The following is a 13,157-nucleotide window of genomic DNA, read 5'->3' as shown; positions in this document are numbered from 1 at the left end:
CTGCTTCAGGCCATACCGGTTATTAATGGCCTTCCCTCTCACTATAGGCTCGAGCCACAGGCGGAGGCCTATAACTCAAGTTCAAGGCCTTTAACAACACTGTAGCCCTGAGCAGTGGGCTGTATGTAGAATTATAGACGGGTAACAGTGAATTATGCGGATATTTTTCACTGAGGTGTTCTGAGGGACATTAAATAGACAAGAAGAATGAAGCTCGGGTTGCCTGTGATGTTAGTCAGAGCCCCAAAGTGAAAAACATCCCCGTAATTCACTTTTTACTCATCTACAATTTTATGTTATGTATGTGTAGTGTTGTGTCATGATGTACTTCAGAATGTTACCTGAAAGGATGCTGCTGTTTGAGGAAGCAGCAGCTGGTGGCTAGTGCAGAGAAGATCACTCCACGATGGCTCATCGTGTGTTATTTAGTTATAAATTAAATGAACTCCCTCATGTGGTGAGTGAGTACAGTTATGCCCTCCCAATATCATCTGCCCCTGCTTTGAACTTCCACGCAGGGGCAGAGGCGTCACTGGGGAGCCATACATAACATGGCCTCTCTTTCGTGCCAAAAATGAAAGGTAAAATACCTGGCCTCTTGCCACCTGCCCCCACCACTCTCCGTGCCCTCCCCATCAGAGGCTGTACTTCCGGGTTTCCATCACTGTTCTGACAGGCTCTGGGGGAGCCCAGTCTGAGCAGCCTGGAGCTCCCTCATGACGTAGCAACAGCAGGACAGGTCCACGTCATAGCAGTGAGTTCCAGATTGAGGATCTGCTGCGCACAACAGACGTTGCCTATGGACGCCAGGAATAGAAAGGCTGTAGAATATTATTATATATATAACTGTATTCAAATCAAAGGTATCGGCTAACACCAGACTAAGCATGGAAATTAAAGAGCAAAGAACCAATAATACATTGCAGATCACAATAACAGGAAATGTTACAAAAAATAAAAACATAGCTTGTTAACTGGTTGAAGACAGGGTTTCCAACCTTTTGCAGTCAATTACCAGTATCTGGGCACTTCTAACGGTAATTACTGCATGCACGTCAATGATTCACACGTGTAAGCGCCACAAAGCGTCATTGTTTGCGAAAGCTGAAAAGCAGCGCATTGTAACCAGAGGGATAAGGCGCGAGGTGGCCCCCCTGGTGCTGCAGCTCTCGGTGTAATGAATAGGCTGTGAGGCGCTATGAGTCAGGCTGGGTGGCACCGGTTATACATTCTCCTCCCCCCTAAGAAGGGCTCGTGCAGCTGCAATCATGCACGGTCGCAAATAGCTCTTGGAGGCAAAGGGAAGGCGTAAGCAAAACGGCTAAGTCATCTAAGTGTCGGTTTCACCAAGAGCACGGGGAGGTCACGCCAGCTCCTGCAGCGAAAGCGAAATTGCGAACTCAGGAGAGGAGGCGTAATTAATGAAACAATGAGGGAGATGCTTCTGCTAGCAGGGTGCAGCTGCACCACACACACTGTCACAGGCAAACGGGTCAGACTGCACTAACGTGCTGCAACGAGACACCATCACTTTCCTTACCGGCCTTGGTCTCTGTGTGCAGACTACACACCTCATCCATTGCAAAACAGCTGGTCGAACTAACTCACTAGCGCATAAATGGCTGAACTAACTCACAAGCACATAAATGACCGAACTAAGGGCCAGATGTAGGAACCATTTTGCATAGTGCAAACTGCGAAAATCGCAGCTTGCGCCATGCAAAATGCTCATCGTGATGCTCATTCACATTTTGCGAGTCGGTACCAACTCGCAAAATGCAAATGCGACTCGCAAATAGGAAGGGGTGTCCCCTTCCTATTTGAGACTTGCACCGCAATGCCAAATTGCTTTGTGACCGCGAACGCGGTCGCAAAGCAATTCGCAGTTACCACCAGTGTCACACTGGTGGTAACCCATTCGCAAAAGGGAAGGGGTCCCCATGGGACCCCTTCCCCTTTGTGAATGTTGCCAAAAAGGTTTTTTCATAGCAGGCAGTGGTCCAATGGACCACTGCCTACTCTGAAAAAACGAAACCAAACGGTTTCGTTATTTTTTTTGTTTTGCAACTCGTTTTCCTTTAAGGAAAACGGGCTGCAAAATAAATTAAAAAACTGCTTTATTTAAAAAGCAGTCACAGACATGGAGGTCTGCTGTCTTCAGCAGGCCACAATCCCTGTGAGTGCAGGGACTCGCTATGGAGTCGCAAAATGCGACCCACCTCATTAATATTAATGAGGTGGGTCTTTGCAACCCCATAGCGAATCACAGACGGTGTCTGAGACACCATTCTGCATCCAAATTTGCGATTCAGAACTTGCTACATGTGGCCCTAACTCACCTGCACATAAATGGCCGATCTAACTCACTAGCGTATAAGTGGCCGGACTAACTCACTAGTGCATAAATGGCCGAACTAACTCACTAGCCACTCACTAGCGCATAAATGACCGAACTAACTCACTAGCGCATAAATGGCCGAACTAACTCACTAGCGTATAAATGGCCGAACTAGCTCACTAGCTCATAAATGGCTGAACTAAATCACTAGCGCATAAATGGCCGGACTATCTCACTAGCGCATAAATAGCTGTGAGAAAATTCCTCTTTTTGACATGGTTAGCCCCCACTTCTTGCCTGATGTATGATGTAGCCTAGAAATGATAGTGCCTAAGTTAAGTATAGCCCCTTCTAGCCACGTTACCTGGGCCAGAGCTCTTTTCCTAAAACTGTTGTGATGCATTGGCACAATTGGATACACCTTAAGCTACCACTGTATGTCCCTAGTAAAAGGTACTTAGGTACCCAGGGCATGGGGTGCTAAGCGTAGCCCCCTGAGGGCAGCAGCGCTGATTGTGCCACCCCCTAGGGTCTGGCATCCAGATGCCCTCAGCACTGTCATTGCAGACTGGGTGTCCTGGTGCAAACCTAAAACACAAACTCGACATGGCACACTGCCTGTATGCCCTGTCCACCATACACTGCATTTACTATGGGTACGATACCCCTCTAGCAGGCCTTACAGCCCTAAGGCAGGGCTCTTCATATTATATGTGAGGGCATAGCTGCATGAGCAATATGCCCCCACTGTGTCCTTGCCAAACCTAGGCTATAGTGAGTGAATAGAGCAGTCATTTTAATACATGTGCTGGGCACTGGTCAATACGAGTTTCCCAGCTACAAGATGGCCACTCTGAACCCTAGGTTGTTTGGTATTAAACAACTCAGAATAATAAATCTCCACTGGTGCTAGTGTTGCATTATTATAAAAGGTACCCACGCTCACCTTAGAGGTGCCCTCTACAAAAGCTAACTACCCTTGCATGGTTGCTGACTGGTTCTATCCAGCCTGCCACCTCCAGACACCCAATCTACAAACCTTGGGGGAGAGCACTGACTCTCTGGTTTGTAGAACAAAGCCCTTTCTGGATGGAAGTGCCAACGCCCCCTCCATCAGGAATGTGCACAGCCCTGACAGCGAGCTTTAAAGGGCTAACTGCCTTTGAAACTCGACCCCCAGGCCTGCTGCTAGCAGCAGATGGTAACCCCAGTGCAAACCCCCACTTTTGGCAGGAGCAACAGCGGGAAACTTAAACAAAGAGTAGGAGGAGTGGCCCCCCTTGGCATGCACCACCCCTAAGGTGTTGCACGCAAGGTGGACACTCCATTTAATTGTCCTCCATCTTGGATGGAAGAAAAATAGCCAAACAGGGATAGGGAAGTGACCCTTCCCACAGGAAGTGGTCACCTTAGTGGGTGTAGCCACCCAAAGGTAGGTGACCCATTGGTCACTACTAGGTTCCCCCTAAAACTCCCACTAAATACAATATTTAGTGGGCATCCCTAGACCAGGAAATCAGATTCCATGGACAAAAAAAAGGACTAGCATCAAGAAAATCCAAAGCACGAGAACTGTGGACCTGCTGCACTCAAGGAAATGCACCAAACCCTTCCTGTTGTAGCCAGGACCCGACAATCACAGCTGAGGAGCTGCTGGACAACTGCACAACTCTAAAAGATTCCCAGAGCATCTCCAGGCTTCGTGAATCACCCAAGAACTCCCTTCAGAGCGGAGGTACCACTCTTCAACAGCAAGAAACCAGCAGGCCAGTAGAGTCACTTCACTGACTAGCCGCTAACCGGAAGTTGCAGCTGGACCCAATGACACACCGACAACCACGAGGACAAACTCTGCAAGTGTGCTGAGTTTGGTGGCACTGTGCTCTCCGCTGCTCAAACTGTACCAATACCCTGGGTATTGGTCAGCTAACATTGGACACCAAGAAAATGTGCATGCCCGCAGCTGAAAAAGGACCAGGAGGAAGCCCCAGTTGAGGGACTTCAGGAACACCCTGGACTTCCTGCCAGAGTGTCCCCGTTGTCCTGCATCTGCCACTGGAATCAACTTATCTTCTGCTCCAGAAGGCATCCTTGCGCACTGCTCCTGGCTCACGGATTCGCTATGCACCGGCTGCCCAGTGCCCTGCATTGAAGAACCTATTGAGCCCTAAGGGCCCCCCCTTGTGACCTCAAGACTCCAAGGGGACCCCAAAGGACCAACTTTAAACTCACCTCTGTAGAGCGTTTCCAAGAGGTCCCACGCAGTGACCCTGCTCCAGCTCCAGTGACCTTCTCCCGCTGCTCCCGCCGGAACCGGGAGCCGCCCAAACTGCACCAGCTGGCACTGCATGCCCACCGATGACCTCGTCCAGACTGCAAGGGAAGAACTTGGTAAACCAACTGTATGATTTTATGTGCATTTTTAAAGTTGATCCATCCTTGATTCCTATGGTGCGTAATTCTGCACAAAAAATACTATTTTGATTAAAGTTCAAAAAGTCATAACTCAAAAGTATGTGAAGTATTTTTATAAATTGGTCTCGAGTTATTCCTTTGAGTGTATGAGTTGCAAGGTTGATACTGTGAGTACAAGAAATGCTTTGCACTTCTCCAGGATTGGCCTAACTGTTCGACCAAGCTACCTTAAAAGATTAGAGCATTGTGTAATCTAGTTTTACCCCAGTAAACCAAAGTGTGGTTGCCTGGACCCCTGCAGAGTGTGCCTAGCTTTGCACACTACATAGAGGGCAAGCCTCCTACAATGGCCAAACTAACTCACTAGTGCATAAACAGCTGAACTAACTCACTAGCACATAAACGTCTGAACTAACTCATTAACACACAAATGAAATAAGGGAACACAGAATATACCCTTTAATAAGGCTAATGAGGTATTGATGGTAACCATATCCTGAATGGCAGTGAAGCACACAACAGAATTAAGGAGGAATACTTTATATACAATGCCCAAGTGGCTTGCCACTAAGGAAAGCGATAAACAGTAGCCCCTTTGGAGTGAAATCCACCTTAAAAAACCTGGGTGCCAAGAGAACTGATCAGGGAGGCTTAATCACAGAAACTCTAATCAAAGTGGCGAATATGTGAAATTCTGTTTTATATATATTTGCAATATATGTCCTGAAGAAGGTGGTGTGAACCAGAGTGCTCACCAAAACAAGTCAACAACTATTTTATTGGTATTGTTTATATATGATTACAAAAATTTACACATGGTGCGTAATCAGGGGTGGCTCCTTTGCTATGCGAAGGAGCGTTGCCCCACTGGCTTCGCCAGAAGCAGACAAATAAAATGATAGATTGTTTTATTTGTCTGCTTCTGGCACAGCCAGCAATACAGGGAGGGGCGGGGCTGGGCCACGGGAAATGGGAGGGGGGAGGAGGCGAGAGTGTGCCTAAGTGTGCATGTGTGTTTGGCCAGCCATCTGAGGCCGGCCGAACACACGTGCCCTTAGGTTTCTCCAACCCGGCTGTATATACAGCCGGGCTAGAGAAACTGCACAGACCCCAGGGTTGAGTCTAAGCAGCAGTTTTTTTTCTTTTTATGTTTACCTTGTCTCTTTCCCCTCTCCTCCACGCCTCCCCTTGTGTTATGCGGCAGCCGCAGCTGTGTATAATGTGTGTAATGTAATAAGAAATAAAAAAATATATATATTTGTGAATTGTGACATTCACGACAATTGTTTGTTATAATATGGACTTAATTAGAAATACATTTGGACAGTATTTTTCATAATTTAAGTCATGGGAGGGTTTTGTAATGTTAGAGTATTTGATGTATTCCCACGTAGGATGTTGTCAGTCTGAGGTCCCAAATAATATATACAAATCCCTCGGGAAGATTTTGGTTGAATGATTTCACTGCCCCCTTGGTGTGAGGGATTACTCTCTTCTTTGTAGTATTGGCACAAGTTAAACAGGTATATCAAAGAACTTGTGGCCTAATTTACAAAGGGCCTCCACAGTCACGGTGGAGCCCCGGCAGTCATGGAGAGGGTCCCGCAATCGTGGCAGGACCTCAGTAGTGCAGTTTCCCACTGCGGAGGTCCCACCACGAGTGCGAACCCCCACCGCGGCTACGAAGGCCTCTTGTGAATGAGCCCTTATTTGGCAGGCTTCAGCAACTAAAAAATCAAGCAGCCAAGATATGCCTGAACGTATGTAAATTCAATTACCCTCTGACTGGCACTGGAAATGTTCCACAGGCTCCCATTGAATTCTGGGATTCTATTCCAGTCACTGTATCACTCACAAGACCTGCAGGAGCAAAGGTCCATCATATTTCAAAAGCTGGCTCAGTACTCTATCCCCACTAGAAACTATTTAGCTTCCTCACACCTTCCCCAATCATACTTCACCTTCAACCACCAGAAACACTGAGAGTGATCAATGACCGTGCAGGGTCTGAAATATTGAATGCTCTGACACCTCCCACCGTAGCTCAAAGCCAAACCCAACTTCCTCCAATCCAGAAAACTGAGAAGACCCAAACTTTTAAACTAGGCTTTTGCCTAGGAAGCAGCTAATGATTATTACCCTTGTTACAGAGTAAATACTGTGTTCCCTTATTTGTTATATTTGCTAGCACTCCAATGTTATCATAAGATAACCATTAGCCCTTATAAAACCCACAAATAAATCAATATTTAGTGATTCCGTTCAGCCTGCAAACCTGTTATAGATGAGGTGTGCAGTTCCGCACAGAGACCGAGTCCAGCTGTGAAACTAGGATAACAGACAGAATATGGGAAACAGAAATATTGTGAGGACAGAATGTTGTGTCCCAAATATCAAGGACCAAAATATCGATAGGTAAGTATAGATTTACTATTCTTAACTCCACATCTATGCACCTTGAAGATGTATACATTGTCCAGGTACATGTACGTGGAGTTGTGTATAATACAACTTTGCTTACCTATAGAAACTCCCCTTCATTACATTTTTGCCCTCAATATTCTTGACAAGATATTTTGGCTCACAAACGTTTTGTCTGCTCCTGTGTTAGTGAAGGTGATGGTGGCTCCTTGTGGGCACATCTATATGCAGTCTGACCTGTGTGCCTCTGACAGTGTGAGTGTGGTGCAGTTACACCTTGCTGGCAGAAGCATCTGTACCACGCGGCTCATTGATTATGCCTCCTCTCCCCGACTTTGATATTTCACATTCGATGCAGCAGCTGCTGTGACTTTGGCTATACCAACACTTTGATGACTTAGACGTTTTGCTTACGTCTTACCTTTGCTTCCAACAGCTATTTTTGATTGTGCATGAGTTCAGGTGCACAATCCCTTGCTAAGAGGGTTCATACTGCTCATTCGAAGACAGGGTCCTCTATCAGGATCATAACTACCTTCTCCCGCCAGATCTTCAACATCCTCAGTATTAGAGGAAAAGGTGGGGAAGCATACAGGAGTCTCTGGGGCGGGTTCAGTAGCAGCACGTCCACTCCCCAGGCACCCCTCTCATGGAACCTTGAACACAACCATGAAACAACTACATGTCTTTGGATGCAAAGAGGTCTAGGAACGGAACCGCAAACCTCCTGCAGCTCTAGCTGAAAATCATCTGGCATAAGGAGAGGTTGATTGAGGAAGGAAAGGATCTGCTCAGATGATCCACCTGAAAGTTGTCTTTCCCCTTGATGCGGACAGCTGATAGACTCAGGAGCTCGGATTCTGCCCAATGATCTATCTTTGTTTCCTGATAGTTGACTGTATTGTCTACTGCAAGGGTCTCCAACCTTAGAGCAACTTATGATCACTGAAAATCATTGTGAGCTACTTAAGTCTAAGCAACTTGCGCATTGTCCCCAGATGCCCCCACACCCAGCTTTATTGACTTTAAGCTTAATGTCAATAGAGCCAGATACTATGGTTTGAACAAAATACTTTGACTAGGGGCACATTGGCAGGGCTGCCATGTGTGCCAGTGAGAGCGTGGTTTTCAGGGGTGTATGAACATGTGTGCATATGAATGGTATATATGTGTATGTGTGACTGAAAGCCTGTGTCGTATGCACTTGTGGCCCAGGACATACCTTTTGCCATATGTGGCACCGTTATACGTGTAACACAAAAATACATCAATTGTTTCGAATGGGAGAACTTTAAAGTGCAAAAATGTGCATAACAGAAAAAGTTTCTGCGCTTTAAATTTTTCCCATTTAAAAAATGACTGTGTTTTTCAGTTATATCTATGGCACACTGTTCTACTGGCCACTGGGAGCAAAAGACTTGCAGTTTGTAAATTCAACACTTTGAAAAAAAATTGAGAACATTATAATGAAAAGTTAACTTAAACATTAAGGAAACTTTTCATTTTAATATTCTCTGATTTAAAAGCATTGAGCCACATCATTTTGTTTTCATCTCCAATACTGAGTTGACAAGGATTTTTATTTAAGAGTTAAATACCTTTGTGCTTCAGTTCTTCACCGCTGTGCCTCTCCATGGGTCGTAAATCTGACTTCAGCACTGCTCATTATCAGGCCCTGCTATCTGCCATCTGATAATAATAATGTAAAATAAAGGCATATTTCCTTAAAGTTAAAAGGAACATGTGGCCCGTACTTATTTTAAAAATTGATCCAAGGCTGTGAGCTACTCTGAAGATGTCTGAGAGCAACTGGTAGCTCGCGATCTATTGATTGGAAACACCTGGTCTACTGTCACTAAAACATTGGTAGACCTGACATCCTTGGTGTGGTCTTCCCTATGACTTTTTTCCTCTCCTGTTTTCTGAATTCATTTGTGTTTGCAGTAGGACTCTCTGTACTTTACCACTGCTAAGCGGTGTTAAAGTCCTTTGCTGTCTTCCTAAAACGTGGTAAAATTGGATTACATCTAATTGACACATTTAATTCACTTATAAGTTCCTAGTATATGGTGCTACATGTATCCAGGGCCTGTAAATGAAATGTTACTAGTAGGCCTGCAGCACGCACTGTGCCACCCACTGAAGTAGCACTTTACAACATATCCCAGGCCTGCCATTGCAGCCTGTATAGCAGTTTTAATCTGTCAATATGACCTGGATAAACTTTCCTTCTTAACACATATGTCACTCCTAAGGTATCCCTAACAGCCCATAGAGTAGGATGCATTGTATTTAAAAAGTAGGACATGTGGGTTTAAGTTTTACATGTCCTTGTAGAGGAAAAACTCCTAACTTCGTTTTTCACTACTGTAAGGTTGGATAACATTGGGTCACCTTATTACATGTAATAAGTGCTAACTTTTGAGTGGGAGCAGATAGAAATTGTATGTTTGGACTAAAATGAATTGTAATTTAAAATCCTCTTTAATGATAAAGTCAGATTTCTAGTCAAAGGTCATTATGTCAAGTTGCCACATGTTTTACGCCTGTGTTTCCTGAAGGCCACACAGCAATTAAGTGGTGAGGGTTCAGACACTCTTGATCAGTCTCTGATCTACCACCATTTATGGTGGACTTGATTCCCATGTTTCCAATTTCCATCAACATCAGTCGACAGGATGTTATTCCTCATGCACAATATAAACAGGGTAGTTTAACCTCAAGGTTCGATTATTACACAGTTTCTCAGTCAAGCCCTAAGCGCTTACACCTATTTAGATGTAAGTGCTGTGCAAATGACTGAAAGGGCACGAAACAAATCAGAAATTAAACATAACCAGGGAAAACTGCCTGGGAGCAGCCTGGATTCCTTTTCAACACTAGCCCAGCACTTTCTGACCCATGATTTGCGTTGTCCCGGGCTACTGCTTACCTTTTCAAATTCCTAAACCAGAGCCTCACGAAGAACAGGCGAGTAGGGAGTGGAATGGGGCAGTAGGGAGTGGAATGCTCCTGTTACCCTGCTCTCTGCAGGGAAGCACCTAGTGCTGTCCACCTGAGCTGGATGAGGGGCAGACACTTAAACTGTACATAAGATTGAGAGTGGGTGGAATGAAGTGGGATAAAGTTTCAGAGGCAGCAACCTTCACTTTGGCACATAGATGACATTCCCTGGACTTTCCAGTCAATCAATTAATTTCTCTCTGGCACCCCTTGTGGTGTGGTCAGGCCCCGCACATTCATCCTATTCTTTCCTCCCTTGCTGACCACCTTTATGGGCGAGAGGACCAGATGGCAGTCTTTAGTACTATTCAGGGTCGGCTTTATTAGCGGGGTGACCAGTGTGGCCGCATTGGGCACTGACCTGAACGGGGTGTACTGACCTCGGTGTGGGTGGCGCTTTGTTGAGCAGTAACGTACGATGTAAAAACACCTGCTGCAGAGTTCCTTGTGTGTTGCTGCCAGTAAGAGAGATTGGAGTTTTGTCTAGTGACAGTTTTGATGCCATAAAGTAGTGCAGATGGTTAGTATGCCTGCTGCAAAGAACAGATCTGTATTTTATGTGGATAGCTAAGTGGATCAGTGAAGTCAGCCTTTGCCAGTGCTTTAAAAAATTGAAATGTATGTGGGAGAGGGGTTATGGAGAGTTGAGGGGCACTTTGGTCGGGTGATAGTGAGGGAATCAGAGGAGGAGGTGATGTGGGCGCGGCACAAAAAAGACTGTCAGGCCCTGGAACTATAGCAGAATACAAGTACACTCCTAGCATTCCTCTTTTAGCTTCCTAGGTTACCCAGGCAAAGGATAACTGGGCTTCACATTCTCAGTGGCCAACACAAGCGATACTATAGCTACGATCTGACCCATCGGGCAGGAAGGCGCAATCGACCAGACCAGTTAGAGTGTAACAGGCCGCTTTATTAGGACCAATAAGCAGACTTTTAAACCAGTTTTACATGAACATTAATCAAAACCCTTCCTCACTAATACACAGAACAATCCTAGCCCTCTCACCCTTAAACCTCCCTCAACAATAAAACAGTTGCCCCATCCCTCATCAAAAACATTCACCCCTTTCCATCCCCTTTCTTACCATTCGCTGTCCTTCACACTCAACCCAGCCATCTCTCCCCTGTATCCCTCTGCCAAGCCTACCCTGCAAGGGCCCAACCCTTCCGGCCTGTCTATAGCTACTCCCCTATCTGCCACCAGGAAAAAACCCTGTTAGGCGTTTTCCTGTCCCCCTTTTTCCCCCTTTCTTTAATAGGCGTTTGTGATGTAGGCATGATGAATAGGCTGCCGCCCCAACAGCCTTATGAATAAAATCAAAGAACCAGCAGCCAAAAAAGGCTGTCACCATAACAGCCTCTAATACCAGCCTCTCGCCGCTAGTGCCCTGGACAAAGTCTCCTTGATTTCCAACAAATATAGCTCACTTCTCATAAAGAATAAATAAACCACATCCTGTCTGAAAAACTGAAAATCCTCCTTTATAGGGTTGAGCGTGCAAGTGCTCTGGCCTGTTGTAATCTCTTTGTGGGCTCCTAACCACACCCACTCTTACTATTCATTCTTTGGTGTGCTTGTCTTAAATGCTTCATTTTTATTGGTGCATTTTGTAAAATGTCCCTCCTTTGTGTGCTGAGTTCTCTCCCAGGTTGATTTCACCAAGAGAACATTTTTGTTGGCCATCACACTACATCACGCTTCCTCCTGTTACAGCGTGTGATGGCCCCTCCTCTGTTTTCGGTTTGCCTTTCATCCCAGCCGCGATCCTTTCTAGACATTCACGGAGGGAGCCAATAACTCTTGCATCACGCCCATGGCAACGGTGGCGCTTTGAATCAGCTTGCTTCTGTCAACTGTATCACATTTCATTTTCAATTTATGTGGCAAGAATTGTCTGGGTAGGAACTTACGCTAATAGCTCTAACTGGAGCAAATGTGAGACCCATTCCATTGCAAATGCTTGTTTTAATATCTGCATGCTCAACCCAACCTATTGCCCTTGCCTTGCAAAACCTCAACATCTCCCTTTTAACTTTCCTCCTAGCCTTTTCAATGGCAAAATATTTCTGTGCACTGTCCCATACTCTGCATAGAACAAACATTGTCCAGAAAATACTTTTGTTTTGTGCCTGCCTATGATTTAACAATCAAATCCACATCATATTTCATCACTTTCAATAAATCTAGACTGGACTCCTGCACCAAATCATTTTCCCCTAAATGTAGTATCAGTGCATCTGGGCACATTCTTACCGATATCAAATCCGATAACCAAGGAAGCAATGGTCCCCATTTCATCCCCTTTTCCCCCACCAGGAAATAAGAATATAATCGAATCTAAGTCCCAGATTTGTTCAGTAAGATCTTTTGTCAGCATCGCTGCCCATTTCATAGAAGAGTGCCCCACGATCCTCGGACAACGCCGCCATAACTGATCCTGCAACACAACCTGGAAGTAGAAAGGGGTATTAGTCACCAGAATCTAAACTTGTCCAATTTTCTAATGTCCCTGAAGCAACAACCTGATGCCAACCTACCCAAACTGTGCACATCTTGTAAGAAAAAACCCATCCTGGCCACTTCAGAGGCTGCGCCAATTCTGAATGAACATGTACCAAAAAGAGACCGATCTTCCCCTCTTTCTTTCAGTGTTTTCCTCATAATTTCCAGAACCTGCACCATGGACAACCTGGTACCATTTGCATACCTAAAAACATAACCTTCAGTGGCACCTCCCAACAGTTTGAACTCGTATCACGCCTCCACCGAGCACACTGTGCCCCCAATCCTGTGAAAAATAATGTGTGCACCTCTACCTACCTGAGCAGTTTAAGACTCTCCAGAAATATCCTCAGCATCTTGGCCTTGGCAACTGCATGTTCAACCTTCAATCCCTCGCTGTAAGCACTACCTAAGAGCTCGGGAATCCTAAAGGCTCCAAAGAACAACCAGGACATGCATCATCTGAACAATGAA

The 13,157-nt window shown here is 45.5% G+C and overlaps 1 protein-coding gene across 1 annotated transcript in view; it reads left to right on the top strand.

Moving 5' to 3' along the window:
- LOC138295344 (E3 ubiquitin-protein ligase RNF19A-like) overlaps nt 1-13,157 on the top strand; it is a 313,219-nt gene that overhangs the window by 112,582 nt on the left and 187,480 nt on the right. The window lies entirely within an intron of this gene.

Source organism: Pleurodeles waltl, chromosome 5 (genome assembly GCF_031143425.1).
Source record: "Pleurodeles waltl isolate 20211129_DDA chromosome 5, aPleWal1.hap1.20221129, whole genome shotgun sequence".
NCBI lineage: Eukaryota > Metazoa > Chordata > Amphibia > Caudata > Salamandridae > Pleurodeles > Pleurodeles waltl.
This window is presented reverse-complemented; position numbering and strand designations above follow the sequence as displayed.